Source organism: Lepisosteus oculatus, chromosome 8, assembly GCF_040954835.1.
Source record: "Lepisosteus oculatus isolate fLepOcu1 chromosome 8, fLepOcu1.hap2, whole genome shotgun sequence".
NCBI lineage: Eukaryota > Metazoa > Chordata > Actinopteri > Semionotiformes > Lepisosteidae > Lepisosteus > Lepisosteus oculatus.
In genome coordinates, this window is record NC_090703.1 from 6,255,560 (window position 1) to 6,269,617 (window position 14,058).

Below are 14,058 nucleotides of genomic sequence, written 5' to 3' on the forward strand. Positions count from 1 at the left end.
TAACCTAACACAGCATTTTGTTGGATTGTGGGACAAAACAGGAGCATCCAGCAAAATCGCTTGTGAGGACAGGGAAAATAAGCCTGTGAAATTCCACACAGACGCCACCCAGGTACAGATTGCAGCAATAACCACCAGTCCAGTATGTCTTCCCCACCTTTGTTTCTTAATTCTAGAAATTAAAATACTAGAAACAATCATATCATACTGTACATTATTAAGCATTACTGTACATCAACAGTTTACATACCTGTTACTCTGTTATAGGTTCTTGCCATTTCATTTCTGCTTGAATACACAGTATCTCTGTACAAATTATAATCAGAAAACAGTATTAATACTACTGTAAATTGTTGTTAATTAATAGTTTTAATTTACTTAATCCATTAAGTCTATATTTTACCAATATTCATTCAGGTGGATAATAATCATCCAGGTGGGGCTGCACATTGGTGGTGGTGGAGGGGATTCTCCATTACCTGTAAAGCCCTTTGAGTGGAGTATTCAGAAAAGCGCTATATAAGTGTAAGCAATTATTATTAATTATAATATTCACTTCAGTATTGGACTTCAGAAAACAATAACTAAATGTAAAACAATCTTACAAAAATAAAATAAGCCAACCACTTCCTTGAGCTCATATAAAACAGAGACATCACAAAGCTCTATAAGCAGTCTTGAAAATATAAATACAGTCATTGGTTACATTACCACTTAAGGGTAAAACTTAATAAAGGTTAAATTCAACTTGCTCTGATGGTCCTTCAATGCTCTATAGAGACCAGACCATACTCAGGAGCACTGGAAAACAAGTTCATAACTCTATCTGCTCTGATCTGCTCAATTGCACTTCAAGCCAAAACAAAAGACAAGATTAATTCACCTGTGCCACCCACTCATTTCCTTCATAAGAAATAAAGTCCCAGCAAATACAGGAATAGACACTAATCGGTCCAACAGTTTAAAAATCAATATCGGCATCGAAAGACATGAAGCATTTGCTTAGGAAGGTTGCAATCTTTTTCGCACTTTCTGATGAGGGTTCAATTTTTAAAGGGGATATATTATCCTGTTAAACCATCTATCTGGTGTAGTTAATCTTATAATGTTATTGTGTTTATTTTACAATACAGGCTCCCTTGAAATGTATTAATCACTTTAAAGGGTAAGCTGCTCACTGTAACAAGTGAAAAACCATGCTTGCAAATTAAGCGCCTCGAGTATCAAGAGAAGAACTGAATTAATTATGACATTACCCCTAGCACCTCTAAAACATGTTGTAAAGTTGTGTAAAACAGTTTTTACTTACTAACCCTTTAAGCTGGTTCTCTATAAAGCCTTCTATTGACAGAAATACCCTTTAAATGTATCCCATATCCTCATCCATAAATGCACTCGTCAAACCTCGTTCGGCATATCCAGCTTCTTCGTTATTTTCACAGTCTTTTCAATTATCGGTTCCCAAGTAACAATCAAGCACACATTTAAATGATAAAGCACTCAGGGCACTTTTAATTAGCCACTTTTCTAACATAGATCATGGCTTCAGAAATCTTCTGGTGTTAGGTGGGCGATTTGGCATGTCTGTGAGAAATGGTTTGTGGAATCACTACTCTCCTTCACAGCATGCAATGCAACCCTTAACAACAGGTGGGTATAAAGTTAACAAACTTTGGAAAATGTCCATAGGCCAATTGTGAATTTGTTGTGACGTTTAAGTCTGTACCTTTTGCATTTGTCATCTTTTACATCCATTAACAATGTGCTAAGAGCCATTATTAATGCAAGCAGGATGGCTTTCTGCATGGCTACATACTGTACAGTATGTCCTTTTATTTCTGAGAGAAGCTGTGCCCTGCCCTGTGCCCATAGTTTGCTAGGTTACCTTGCAGTTCAGCAAAAGCCTGGTTGGGACTAAGCAGTTAATGAAAATCCTTCTACTTTCCATATTCCCCCCACAAATCACCATTTAAGATTCATGGTTTAGGTTCATGAGACACTGAAACATGAATGGATGTCATGTTTTTAAAACATGACATTCTAAAATACTAAAGCAATGAAGTGCAAAAATACATTTTCGTTTTCAACACTGTCGCGAGAAACAAAAAACACCGGCTAACCTGCAGTCATCTCCGGAAAAGTGCGTCTTTTTCGCAAATGGAGCTGGGGAATATTTTCCATCCAATTACAGTGGGAGTTCGTGATATTGCACACTGGCAATGATTTTGTGATGGTTCCTACCCCCCACGGAGAGTGTTTTGGCAGGCATGCTTATACATTAGGTGGGTAACAAACCCCTTATTTCGCTTTTCAATTTCCAGGATGTTACTGCCTCTTGGATAACAGTAATTTTTTTCTTGTCAGGGTGTATACAAGACCGCCTAATTTTTGTCCTTGCAAAACAGCACTCTAATGAGTAAATTATACACTGTATCAGTGCGATGCCTCTGAAATGATTTTTGTTGGCACTGGAAAGGGAATGTAATTTTTCTTGTTGAAATACCATTTTTCAGTTGCTGCATGAGTGATGTGGTAATTATCTCTCACACCTGGGATTTAAATCCAATCCTACAAGCCTGTTTTCTGTTTGCAAGCTGTCAGGCTGATGCATAGGCTTTGTTCTTATCTGGCGCTAGACGAGTGATCGGTAATACAGAAACAAGGGAGCCACTGATGGGTCATCATGTAATCTGTGGTGGAAATTGCAAACTGTAATGAGAATGGAAGCAAACTCACGTTGTCTGAAAATCGATTAGCTTTGCCGGAAAAAAAAATTTGCGCTGCAAAACCGATACCGATAATTACATGGAAAACAGAAATTCCAAATTGGTGAAGGAGTTGCTTGAATTTACATTTGGCTCCTCTAATCTTCCATCTTTGCGCCCAATATATGGGTGCAGATCTGTCCCCATGTTCCCCAAATAGACCAGTGTGATGGATGTTGCCTAATCCATTCACACAATCCATTACACATTGACTGCAGGAACCCCTGTGTCGAACAGGAACTGTACCTATAATTTCTGAGTCCCCATTTTGAAAATTAACCATCACCCGAGCTGAATTCTGAATTAACCAGGGTCTGTGCATGTACATTGCCTGATATTTATGACTTTTCTTTTAATTATTATCTTGCAATGATCAAACTTTGGATCTATACTTTTGGATCGAATTGTACCCAAAACATTTTTACACAGAAGATGATGGGAGTCTGGAAAAAGCTACCCAGTCATGCTGTCAAACTCGATACCTTGGCTTCTGCTGGAAAAGGACTGGATGAAATCCTTAGATTGATTTCGCTGCTGGCGAAACAAACAACTGACCAAATGGCCTCCTGTCATTTGTAGCCTTCCTTTTGTGAAAATATTGACAGAAAGGAACAGACCAATAGCAAGAGACAGAACAAACTTTTACAGATTAACATGCACTCTCATCCTCTAAGGAGGATATGACAATCTCTGCTTTCCTCCTCTGTCTCACATCACAAATGACAGGCTAATACAAAAGCAAAAGCAATTATCAAAGACAGCACCTGAGAAAGGAATAAGTATATAGAACAGAGTGGCACAAGCTGTTGCAGTCTATGCTATCTTTCATGTTGAGTACATACTGCTTTGTAAGTATATACTGTACAGTATGTACATATGTCTGCATTTCCTACGTATTTTTCTATAGATTGTAGTTTCAGTGCTGTCTGCACATGCCACACTCTTTTTTGACTCAGTAGTATTTGACACAAGCCACAATTTAACACAGTAACAGCAGAATTCTTTTCACATCATAATATCATTATCTGCAGTAGAATACCCAGTGAATGCAACATTAACTACAGCCATCACGCTGTGCACGTCCATGCCCGTTACAGTGTGTACAGTGAAAGTTAGGCATATACATACTGTGCAAACGAGTGATCTCATTCCCAGCCCTGTGCCGCACACCACCGCAGTGCGCGACTGCTCTTTGTGTGGAAGAATGCTGCAGAGATATTTGCCATACAACAGAAAGACTAGAATGTCCCTGCTAGCCAGCATATAGATAATGCTTTCCAGTGCATGTGTCTTTAATTCCAAAACATGTAGTGCTTTCCACAAAGTGCGGACTGATTTAAATCATCTGAATCTTAAAAAGGAAAAAAAAAACAGAATTTTTTATCTGCAGAACTGGAATACAGATTTCTGTAGGGATGCCTTTGGGTATTTTCAATATCTACTTCCTGCAGAGAGCAACGTCTTATTAATGTGCATGAACACCTTAAATTCTAGCATGGATATTACTCCATGGTGATGAAAACTGCCTAATTTACTTTTCTTTTTTGTAAAAACTCCACATTTCATAACCGTGTGCAGATTCTTCATAAACATTCTGAAGAGTCCAGTTGTGTTCTGCATGGGGAAAATGAGTAAAATCCTCCTCAATCTACTTCGCAACCACTAATATACTGTATACCCAAGCCCTGCTCGGCTACAGATGGAAGGATTGAAAGGACGTAAATCAGTGTGTTTTAAATTGAAAGTTAGAAAAGATTATTAGATGCCAGTCAAGGTGGTTTATGTAAATTGGCATGTATAGTTCACTTGCCAGATTGTCTAAGAACGCTGCAATAAATTAAGGTACATCAGTTTTATATTGATTCTCTTCAAATTGCTCTTTGTTAAGGTTTCAGCATATTCTCTATTCTAATAATAATCTTGGACAAGACTCGCAATGTGTGTGGGAGGGAGCCGGACCTAATGACTTAAGGTTTTGCATTCATTTTGCACTGCGATTTAATTACCCACAACAGCATTATAAGGTATTACCATAAGCTACAAGAAAACCTTGCATAATGAATTTATTAGACATGAATTTTTAAGCCAAGCTTTTGAGACAAAAGATGTGTAAAATACTACACAAAATTAAGAATGTCAGATCTTAAAGTTAACTGTCCAGGAAGGATTTTTAATTCCTAATGAAATGTTCAAGCATATTCCAATTGTAGAGACCTTTTCTTCTATTAAAATAATAATAATCCTCTTTAAATTTATAACCAGAGGTCCCTCTAAAGCATAAAGTAAGACAGCTTAAACAGAAAGTGAGAAATCTCTTTCTTAATTGGAAATATGAGATTGAAGTCACACAAAGGGTTATTGTATTTGGATCATACATTAAGCCTGTAGTCTGGAATCTGAAAACCACAAGGATACAACAACAACAACAACGACAACAACAATAATAATAATAATAATAATAATAATATAATAGCAAATAATATCATGACAACATCACAATATCCTATGTAAGCAAGCTGGAGCTTTTACAATTAAAATTATATTCATTTGGTTGCCTCTATGTGTTTGTTTTCCTTTTCAAAGACAATTTCCATCCAAATTGTTTCTCGGCATCTGTTTGCTGAGGCAAGGTGTAATCTTTACAAGAAGGGGAACAATCTGTTATCTTCAATCCCTTCCACACACACTGACTCCACTGCTCTCCTTCGTATGAATGGTTTCTGGATGTGGTTTTCGTGGTTTAGTAGTTTTTTTACAGGGGACTGTAGTTGTGTGTGAGTGTGTGTTTGTTTTTATTCAGGCCTATTGAATACTGTGTTTCCTGCTTGCCCAGTATCTAATTATGAATGTTAACATCTGTTCCTTTGAATGTTTTTTTTCCCCAGTTGGTATTTAATCATATTAAAAGTAAGTGTCTTCAAGCAATCTGTTCTGTAATGAAGTGTGCACTAGTTTTTTTTTCTTTTTGTCTTTTTTTAAAAAAAACTTGATGGTCCGCATGGAACACCACTGCGGGAAGTTCATCTTCACATTAATATCTTTGGTGAGAAGGGAATGCTTTAAAAAGAGCATTTGATTTGATGCTGTGAAATGTACGAGACCAATCCTGACATATAACCAATTTTTTGCTTTTAAAAAATGTATAATACGTCACTACATTTCACTTAATTGATTCACACATCTTGCTAAAATACTGTATGTGCTAATAATGTGATAATGTCTACCTCATAATGACAGAGAACTTGATTTTTTCCTGGAGGAAAGCATTTTCAGTTCTGCCTTTAATGCAAATCATTGAAAAAAAAAGTTGTTTCTTTTGTTGGTATCTAGAGACTAGAGAAGTTTTTTTGAAGAACTGGTTAAATAGTGAATTGGGCATATTCTTACAATGCCCAATACATTTTGATTTCCCATATCTACATTCTCCTTAAAATTCAATTAAATAGCTAAACAGAAATGTGTAGTAAAAAAGACATTTTAAACATTATTTGCAATTCCAGTAATTGAACTAACAAATTGCCTTGTACAACTCAGATCCAGCTCAAATTTTCATCTAGAGGACCACTAATTCCCTTTTTCACAGAATATTGTTCCTGTTTTGTTTTTCTGTTGTTTATCTCTGCACTATCATGGACTTTAAGAGTGAGGAGTTTCAGATTAACCGGTCAACCTAAGAATGGCATCAATAGATCATCTTTTCAAGGATAAAGTGGCTGTGGCTACAGATAACTCTGACATTGTCAGGATTTCAGAAAGTGTAACAGAATCGAAAAACTTTGACATTTTTGTACTGTGGCAGAGGCCACTGAGGGAAGCAAAAAACAGAGGTGCAGATCTCCCGGGAATACAGCACCGTGTGTGACATACTGTAAATTAAAAAGTAGATTTCAAACCATCTGCTCTGAAGTAAGACCGAAGTCTGTTGATCGTACATACAGTATGCCCACATGCCTGTCTGAGTTTTAAAATTAGGTCACTTATATTACTGGTATCTGTGTGCACTGCACAAAGCGTTAAACCGTGTGTTTTCTTTTCCTTCTTTTTTTCTTCCAAAACATATTTACCAACCCAATACAGATATTCAGCAAATTTGTGTTTCTGCTGCATTCACAAACACTAATGTTCTCATTAATGTAATGTACATGATTTACCACTTTGGTAGCAGGAGAAGATTCAGTAGTTGTTGTATTTCTAAGAGTATATACTGTAAGTAGTCAGTTTTCTTATTGACTTAAGTCATTGTGAAACACCAGTTCATAAAAAAAATGTGTCACCTCACCAAAAAACATTCTTACTTTTTGAAGAACATGACAGTAGCAAGAAAAGTTGCTATCCTGGTTGGATTGGGTTTTTCTGTATTCTGTAGGTGTGGTAGCTATGGATTCTAATCATTCATAATCAATGATGAATTACTGCAGCCCTCTTCCTTTTGTTCTTTTAAAGATGTCCCTCTGTTTCACTGCAGTGTTTTTCCCTAGAAATCCCTAAGCTTACTTTTTAAAATTCTTCTTCATACAGTTTCTGCATGTGAGTTTTCATGCACCATGTTGCTATGGGAACAGGAATGTCAGGGGTGGCTGATATATTTCAAAAGCTGTCAACCTGGATTCTGAGGGTTTTAATCATGAGCGTTTCAGAAGTGGGAACATCTGTTTGGAAACACTGTGGCATTTTTGATATCCTGCTCCAAATCCCTTCTACTGTGTCTTGGTAATTGTTTTTCCTCCACTGTCCAAAGAATTACCCTCTGCTTAAGTTCTCATTGTGTTCTTCCTGTATTGCTTTGGCTGCCCTTTAAAACAACAAACATGGCTGACATCTCATTTTCTGTATGTAATACATCTTCTCATGTAGGATGCAGTATAGACCTGTAGATAGAGTGGTTATAAGAAACACCATCCCATGTTTGTAAGCGCTTTGAGAAGCCACCTTTAAAGGCGTTATATAAAATAAAGTTTATTTGTGGTGTTTAAGAACATGAACAAACTAATATAAATGAATAATGATTAGCTGTGACAGTTTCATAATAATTGAAAGCAGAACTATCTGAAGAAACATTTAATTCTACTTTGCATATAGCAAGTCAATTCAAGCTGCTATGCACAGCTATCTAGCCCTTCTTAGGCCTCATCAGTATGGTACAGCTGCACTTCGACTGGGGAGTTTCAGACAGTTCTTCTCTCTAATATTGAGAACTAGTCCAAAATAATCATCACATAATATACTATATATGTATTAGAATGAACACCCTTCTACGTTTAGGGTAGGAGAGAAGAGTACTGTAGTTCAAGTGATTTATGGGTGGTATGAATATGAATTAATTCTGAGTATTCTGTCATGACACAGTTCCATCTCCTTGAGACTGGAAAAAGAGCGAATACTTTTTCACAATCATGACAGACAGATAGACGAGGCATGTGCTCCGGCAATCACAGAAATACATCAGCCTTCCCTCCTACAGCACTGCTACTTTCTTACAATCCTCAAAAATGATGGGACATACACTATCACATGCTGGAACCATCCCCGTTATGAGTCACTCCTATAAAACATATCATTCTTTAATATTTTAATATGCTAGCTAAAGGCAGAAATTATAGATTTAAAAAAATATATAAAAAGGATACACAGTTAGACACATTTTTAGACAAATCTAAAAAGAAGGTCCATTCAAAATCCACGCACGTGGAAGCCCTAATCTATGTAATATGTCAAGTAAAAAATGTCTACATACCACCATATCAGAAAGAAAAAGAAGCAATACAACTGGAGTTTAATGTAGCATGCACTCTGGGAAATGAAGGAGAGTTCAGAGCAATACAGCCACAAATCTGAGGTCCTCTGGTCACAAGACACTCACTAGCCCAGACTGAGCAGACAGTGGGGGCTGGACCCCGAAGGAGCCATTCAGAGAGCCCCGACTGTCAGCAGAAAAAATTCAATGACAGGCAGCAGCCAGTCCACTGGAGAATGACTCCTTATTTGTTTACTTAGCAAAACATTAAAGACACAGCAAAGGGAGTTATATCAGAGCTGCCAAGTTATGTCAGCTTTTTTGTTATCTACTGGACATATGCAGGACCTGGGAATAATGTTACAAGAATCCTGAACACAAAACATGTACTGTACTGTATGTGCAACGACTTTAAAGTAAGGATGGATCTGGTGAGTCTTGGATTGGAATTTTGACCAAAGGATTTATATGAGACCTCTGTTTCGATAGGGCCTCTAATTTAATCTCTGTAAGGTTTGTACATTTGTTTGTGATGGATAATACCTTTACCTCAATTCCATGTTAGCATGGGTGCATAAAGAGGAGTGCAAAACAAAAACTTATGAATTAACAATGTTAAGGTAGCTAAAGCTCAGTCTAATGTGAGATACTATTTGGTGTTTTACAGATATTATCTTTTAGTTCTGTGCACCCAACAACACCAAGTTCTACAGAGATGCTATAAATCAATCATTAAACCTCCCATACAATATTGCTAAGCATGAACTCAAAAGTCAGAGTACATACTGTAGCTGTTAAGGTCCAGATTTTATGTCTGTGCACGCGGTTGTTCTTATGGAGTGGATATGTAGAAATCTCTGGAATTGAAAAGCTTTGCACAGTATGTACAATCTGACGTGATTTTATTTAGAAAGGGCAATGTTAGTTGCTTATATCAGGTTTTGACATGGAAGGGTAAAAAGAATAGATTTTGCATCTTGGCAAATTGTCATTCTTATTAACCTATACACTCTAGCTTTCAGGATGCTAGTGAAAGCAATTTGTTTTCATACCTTGTAAATTGCTTCATCTTATGGTCTGCCAAGATATTTTCTTTTCATTTTGTGGAGTGACAGACAACTCATCTACTGGTATTTGATTATCCAAGTACACGTGCGAGCTTTAATGATTGTGATTGAAAAGCAATGCACAGGAGTCAATGGGCATTTTATTTAAGGCTTTGTTGATAATATCTAATGCAATTTAAAAAGAAAAGTGTTTGTAGACTGGCATTCTCAAGAAATTTCAATAGTGAGAAAAAACAATGACAAAATTCCTTTATATTCATCACAACATTTTGTTCCCAGTCTACGACTTTGTCAGAAGGAGGGCTGTTAATAGTAGAAGATTTTGCAAATCTCAGTATTTTAGGGGACAATATAGCAAAAGTAGAGTGCATGCCAAGAACACTATCTTGCAGTTTGATGCATGAGACATCATAAGACTTTTGAACACTTTAATTTGTTGGTTGTCTTTTATGCTTTTGGACTTGCAAGGTCAGGGGATCACTTATGAGCTGATTGATGGTTTATTCCTCAAAGACCAATGAGCTTTCACTAGCAGAGAATGAGAAGTCCATAAGTAATTAGTGCTGTGTTTCACTCAGTTTAGACCATCTACTCATTTACTCATAACAGCATTTCTTCTGTAACTTTGTACAGAAGAAATATAGCCTAGATAATTCAAAGACCTTTGTTTTACATCTTTTCACTCTTTCTTTCCTAATAAAAAATGAAATAAAAAGAATCGATATACTGAAGTGAACAAAGGCAGGCCAGTGTGTTTGAATCTGCAGTTTTCACCTCTGGCTTTGCTCCAGAGAGTTGTTGATTTCACTGCGCTCACATAGTTGAACAACTTGGTTGATAGTTGAAATAGTAGAAAACTAAGGTTGCTGCTGGAAGAGGTGTTAGTGGGGCCAGCAGGGGGCGCTCACCCTGCAGTCCATGTGGGTCCTAATTCCCCAGTATAGTGACGGGGACACTATACCGTAAACAGGCGCCGTCCTTCGGATGAGACATAAAAGCGAGGTCCTGACTCTCTGTGGTCAAGAGTAGGGGTGTAACCCCGGCGTCCTGGCCAAATTTCCCATTGGCCCTTACCAATCATGGCCTCCTAATAATCCCCTTCTATGAATTGGCTACATTACTCTGTTCTCCTCCCCACTAATAGCTGATGTGCGGTGAGCGTTCTGGCGCACTATGGCTGCCGTCGCATCATCCAGGTGGTGCTGCACATTGGTGGTTGTGGAGGGGAGTCCCCATTACCTGTAAAGCGCTTTGAGTGGAGTGTCCAGAAAAGCGCTATATAAGTATAAGCAATTATTATTATTATTATTATTATTATTATTACTTGATGACAGGTAGCTGTTGTTTTCTCTACTGCGATCGATGATTTACATGATTAAAACAAAGTTCCACTTCACCATCCAATCCAGGCGTTGATTATAATGTTCAACCAGAAGATAAGAAAGATTACAAACGAGAGGAGAGAATTCAGCACATCTAGTACGTTTGCCAGTAGCTAATTTTCCCGAAGATCTCCTCCAGACACTTCTGTAGTGTATCAGCTTCAACATGGCCGGGCAGCTTGTTCCAGACTCCCAGAATACTTTGGGTGAAGACGTTCCTCCTGTTGTCCTTCCAAGATTTTGCTACTTGTGTTCCATAATTTGTGTTTCAATGCTGATTTTGAAATCCGAGGATGTCATCGCATAGTCTTCTCTGCTCCCAAATAAAAACCTTTTATTTTCTTCAGCCTGTCAGTTTAGGAATTTCCCATAAGTCCCAGTATGCTTTTCTCTGGACCGATTCCACAGCAGTAAAATGTTCTACACTTCCCAGCTATATATCCTAATATTTGTTTTTGCTTCTTCACAATGTCTTGAAATATTAATGATGTGTCAACATAAACACCTGAGTATTTTTAAGATGTAGTTTCTGTTCTTTAACTTAGTGCCTTTACTTCAAGTTCTTTCCTGAAGTTTAACAAGTCCTTAGATTGGTGAAAAGCATTATACATGTTCAAAAGAAGCATCAACTCTTTTTTTAAGGAAAAGGAAAAAAGACAAAAACAAAAGTGAATGTGTTTGAGAGTTTCTGTAGTGTTCAGTCTAAAAAGGCAAATTTAACTTATACAGTAGTTTCTGTACGAGCCCGGGAAAATCCACTCCATGCCTCACAAAATTTCTGAAAAACAGAGTCAACTAACCTGTTAAAAACTGTAAGTGAAAAGAGATCCATGCTTAAATCGAAATGCAGAGATCTTTGAACTGGAAGTGTGACTGTTACTTGCACATGGATGCAGAGGAAAAGGTGGGTCACTTAGTTCACTGTTCTGTTGCAGAACATGTAAAAAAGTATTGTTCTGCATACTGTATGTAGCTAACACAATGGTCTGACACAAGATTAAATTGTATTTCTACATCATACAGGTAAAGTATGGTAAAGTGCATTTTACAAGTACTATAATCCTTTTGCCCTGCAACTTTGGCAGTGACAAAAATACAGTAGCCACCAGATTTATTTATAGCCCTGACCAAAAGTTGCTTTAGCAAAGAAATGCAGATTTATATGAAGCTTTTTAAACAGTTATGAATGATAATGTAATAAGAAGGTACCAAAAATGAGTAGACTACATTAATAACAGAACACAAGTGCATATGTTTCTAAAAACACAATATCCAAACTCACTTATACAGTATTTTCAAACTAAACGCTGTACATTTAACACTTTATTTTTTAATCATCTGGTTTCACAGAGTCCCCGAAGCTGTAGTGAAACTTGTAGAAGTCACCTTGATTGCTACAGGGTATTGAAAGAAGTTGAAGAGGGAAGCAAACTACTCAGTATAACATCATGGGGAAAGTCAGACAATTGTCTGAAGATCTAAGGTAAAAGATTATCGACCCCCACAGCTTGAGTGACGGCTTTAAAAAAATCCATAAATCATCCCAATTTCAACTCTTTCAATGTCCATCATCAGGACATTCAAGGTTAAGGGGATGGTTGCCACTTCCTTCAAAGTTTTACCAACTGTGTGTTCAAGAAATTAGTTTTGGAGGGCCAATTCACATCCAATGGTAATAACTCAGGAACTTCCAAATTTAAGCAACATCAGGATGCAATATCTCCAAAATAACGTTGACGTTATGGAAACAAAGATAAAAATATTCCATTGAGCAACTAATTGACTCCCAAGTCAAACAATATGGTAGAATTAGCACAGAATGGTAACCCTTGTGTCTGCAAAGCCAAGAGAAATATCTGTTCTTTTTTACTGTTTTGCAACCAGTGGTCCTGAAGCCTTTGTCTCAACCGAGGGAGAAGCGGATTTCACAGTTTACTGGGATACTTTAGACAAAATACTGTATCTGTGAAGAATATCCTTGCTTTCCGTCATGAAGGTCAAGCCAGCTCACAAATGGAATTTACAATGAACTGATCTCTTGAAATGTTTCTTCTCTCCTCCATTTTTAAAAACATCATCATCTGAAATTCCAGACTGATCCCTAACTGGGTACTGTGTGATGGAACTGAGTAATTCCTTAAAGTGAGGAGTAAAGCCGTGCAAAATTACTCTATGACAGTATGGTTAACAACTATACTTCTCCAAATATTAACGGGGGATCTTTAATGATCCCACCCTATTCAAGATTTGGTTTAACACCTCATCTAAAGAACTGGCTCCTCCTACAACACAGTGTGCCACAGTGTTATCATACTGGGGCATTAGTTTGGAACCAGATCTTCCTATTCAGGATGCCACCTACTGCACCACTTACCCCAGTAGTGTGGTTCTTAGAGGTCTCCAATCCATTTACTAACCAATCTTAGTCTTGCTTATCTTCGGGGATCTGAAGAGATCATTCTACAAATAATCAATCACATAATGTAATGAATTCAAACATTCATTGGAAAAAGAAGAACACACGTTCGACTGCTATACAGTAGGTCTGCCACTTCAAAGAACAAAGTAACTAAGCACTGAATAGGAGCAAGTGTATCTAAAGTCAAATCCACAAAGCCACAATGAAATAGATCGCAATTACAACGTGGGACTGCACTCCCAAAATGATTTTGTTCATTCAATTTGCATCTCTTTTGTATTCGAGGTTTAAGTGGTAATTCTTGTCTCCGGGATTGTCCAGCTGCCTTTTTATGCTGAATGGAATCAAAATTGCATCTCTTAAGTGAACAGATGAAAGTAAAGAGACCCTATCAAACTGAGCCAAAAGGGGACGGATTTAAACCAGATAAATATGGATAGAATCAGTGAAATGCACTTGTCTTTAGGGCTTCATCTGCACCATACACTAAAGAACAAATTCGACTTCACTGTTAGAAAAGGCTTGTCGCGTTAAAACAGCATTTTAATCTGGTGATCATTTTGGTCAATGACCATTTTATCTTCTCCCCTTTCAGATCCAAAGCTGAGATTCAGATTTTGCATACTAATATTTTGCAGATGAACAAAACTACCTATTTCCATCACTTTCAGGGAGTATGTGTTAAATAAGT

At 37.3% G+C, this 14,058-nt stretch overlaps 1 long non-coding RNA gene across 4 annotated transcripts in view; it reads right to left on the reverse strand.

The window, feature by feature from the left end:
- Positions 1 to 14,058, reverse strand: part of LOC107077782 (uncharacterized) — a 48,060-nt gene that overhangs the window by 15,739 nt on the left and 18,263 nt on the right. For 2 of the 4 annotated variants that reach the window (XR_011190198.1, XR_001478780.2), the window contains exon 4: positions 13,323 to 13,408. The exons of the other annotated variants lie outside the window; for them this stretch is intronic. This is a non-coding gene — a long non-coding RNA (uncharacterized lncRNA). The remainder of the gene's footprint in view (positions 1 to 13,322; positions 13,409 to 14,058) is intronic. 4 annotated transcript variants of the gene reach the window in all.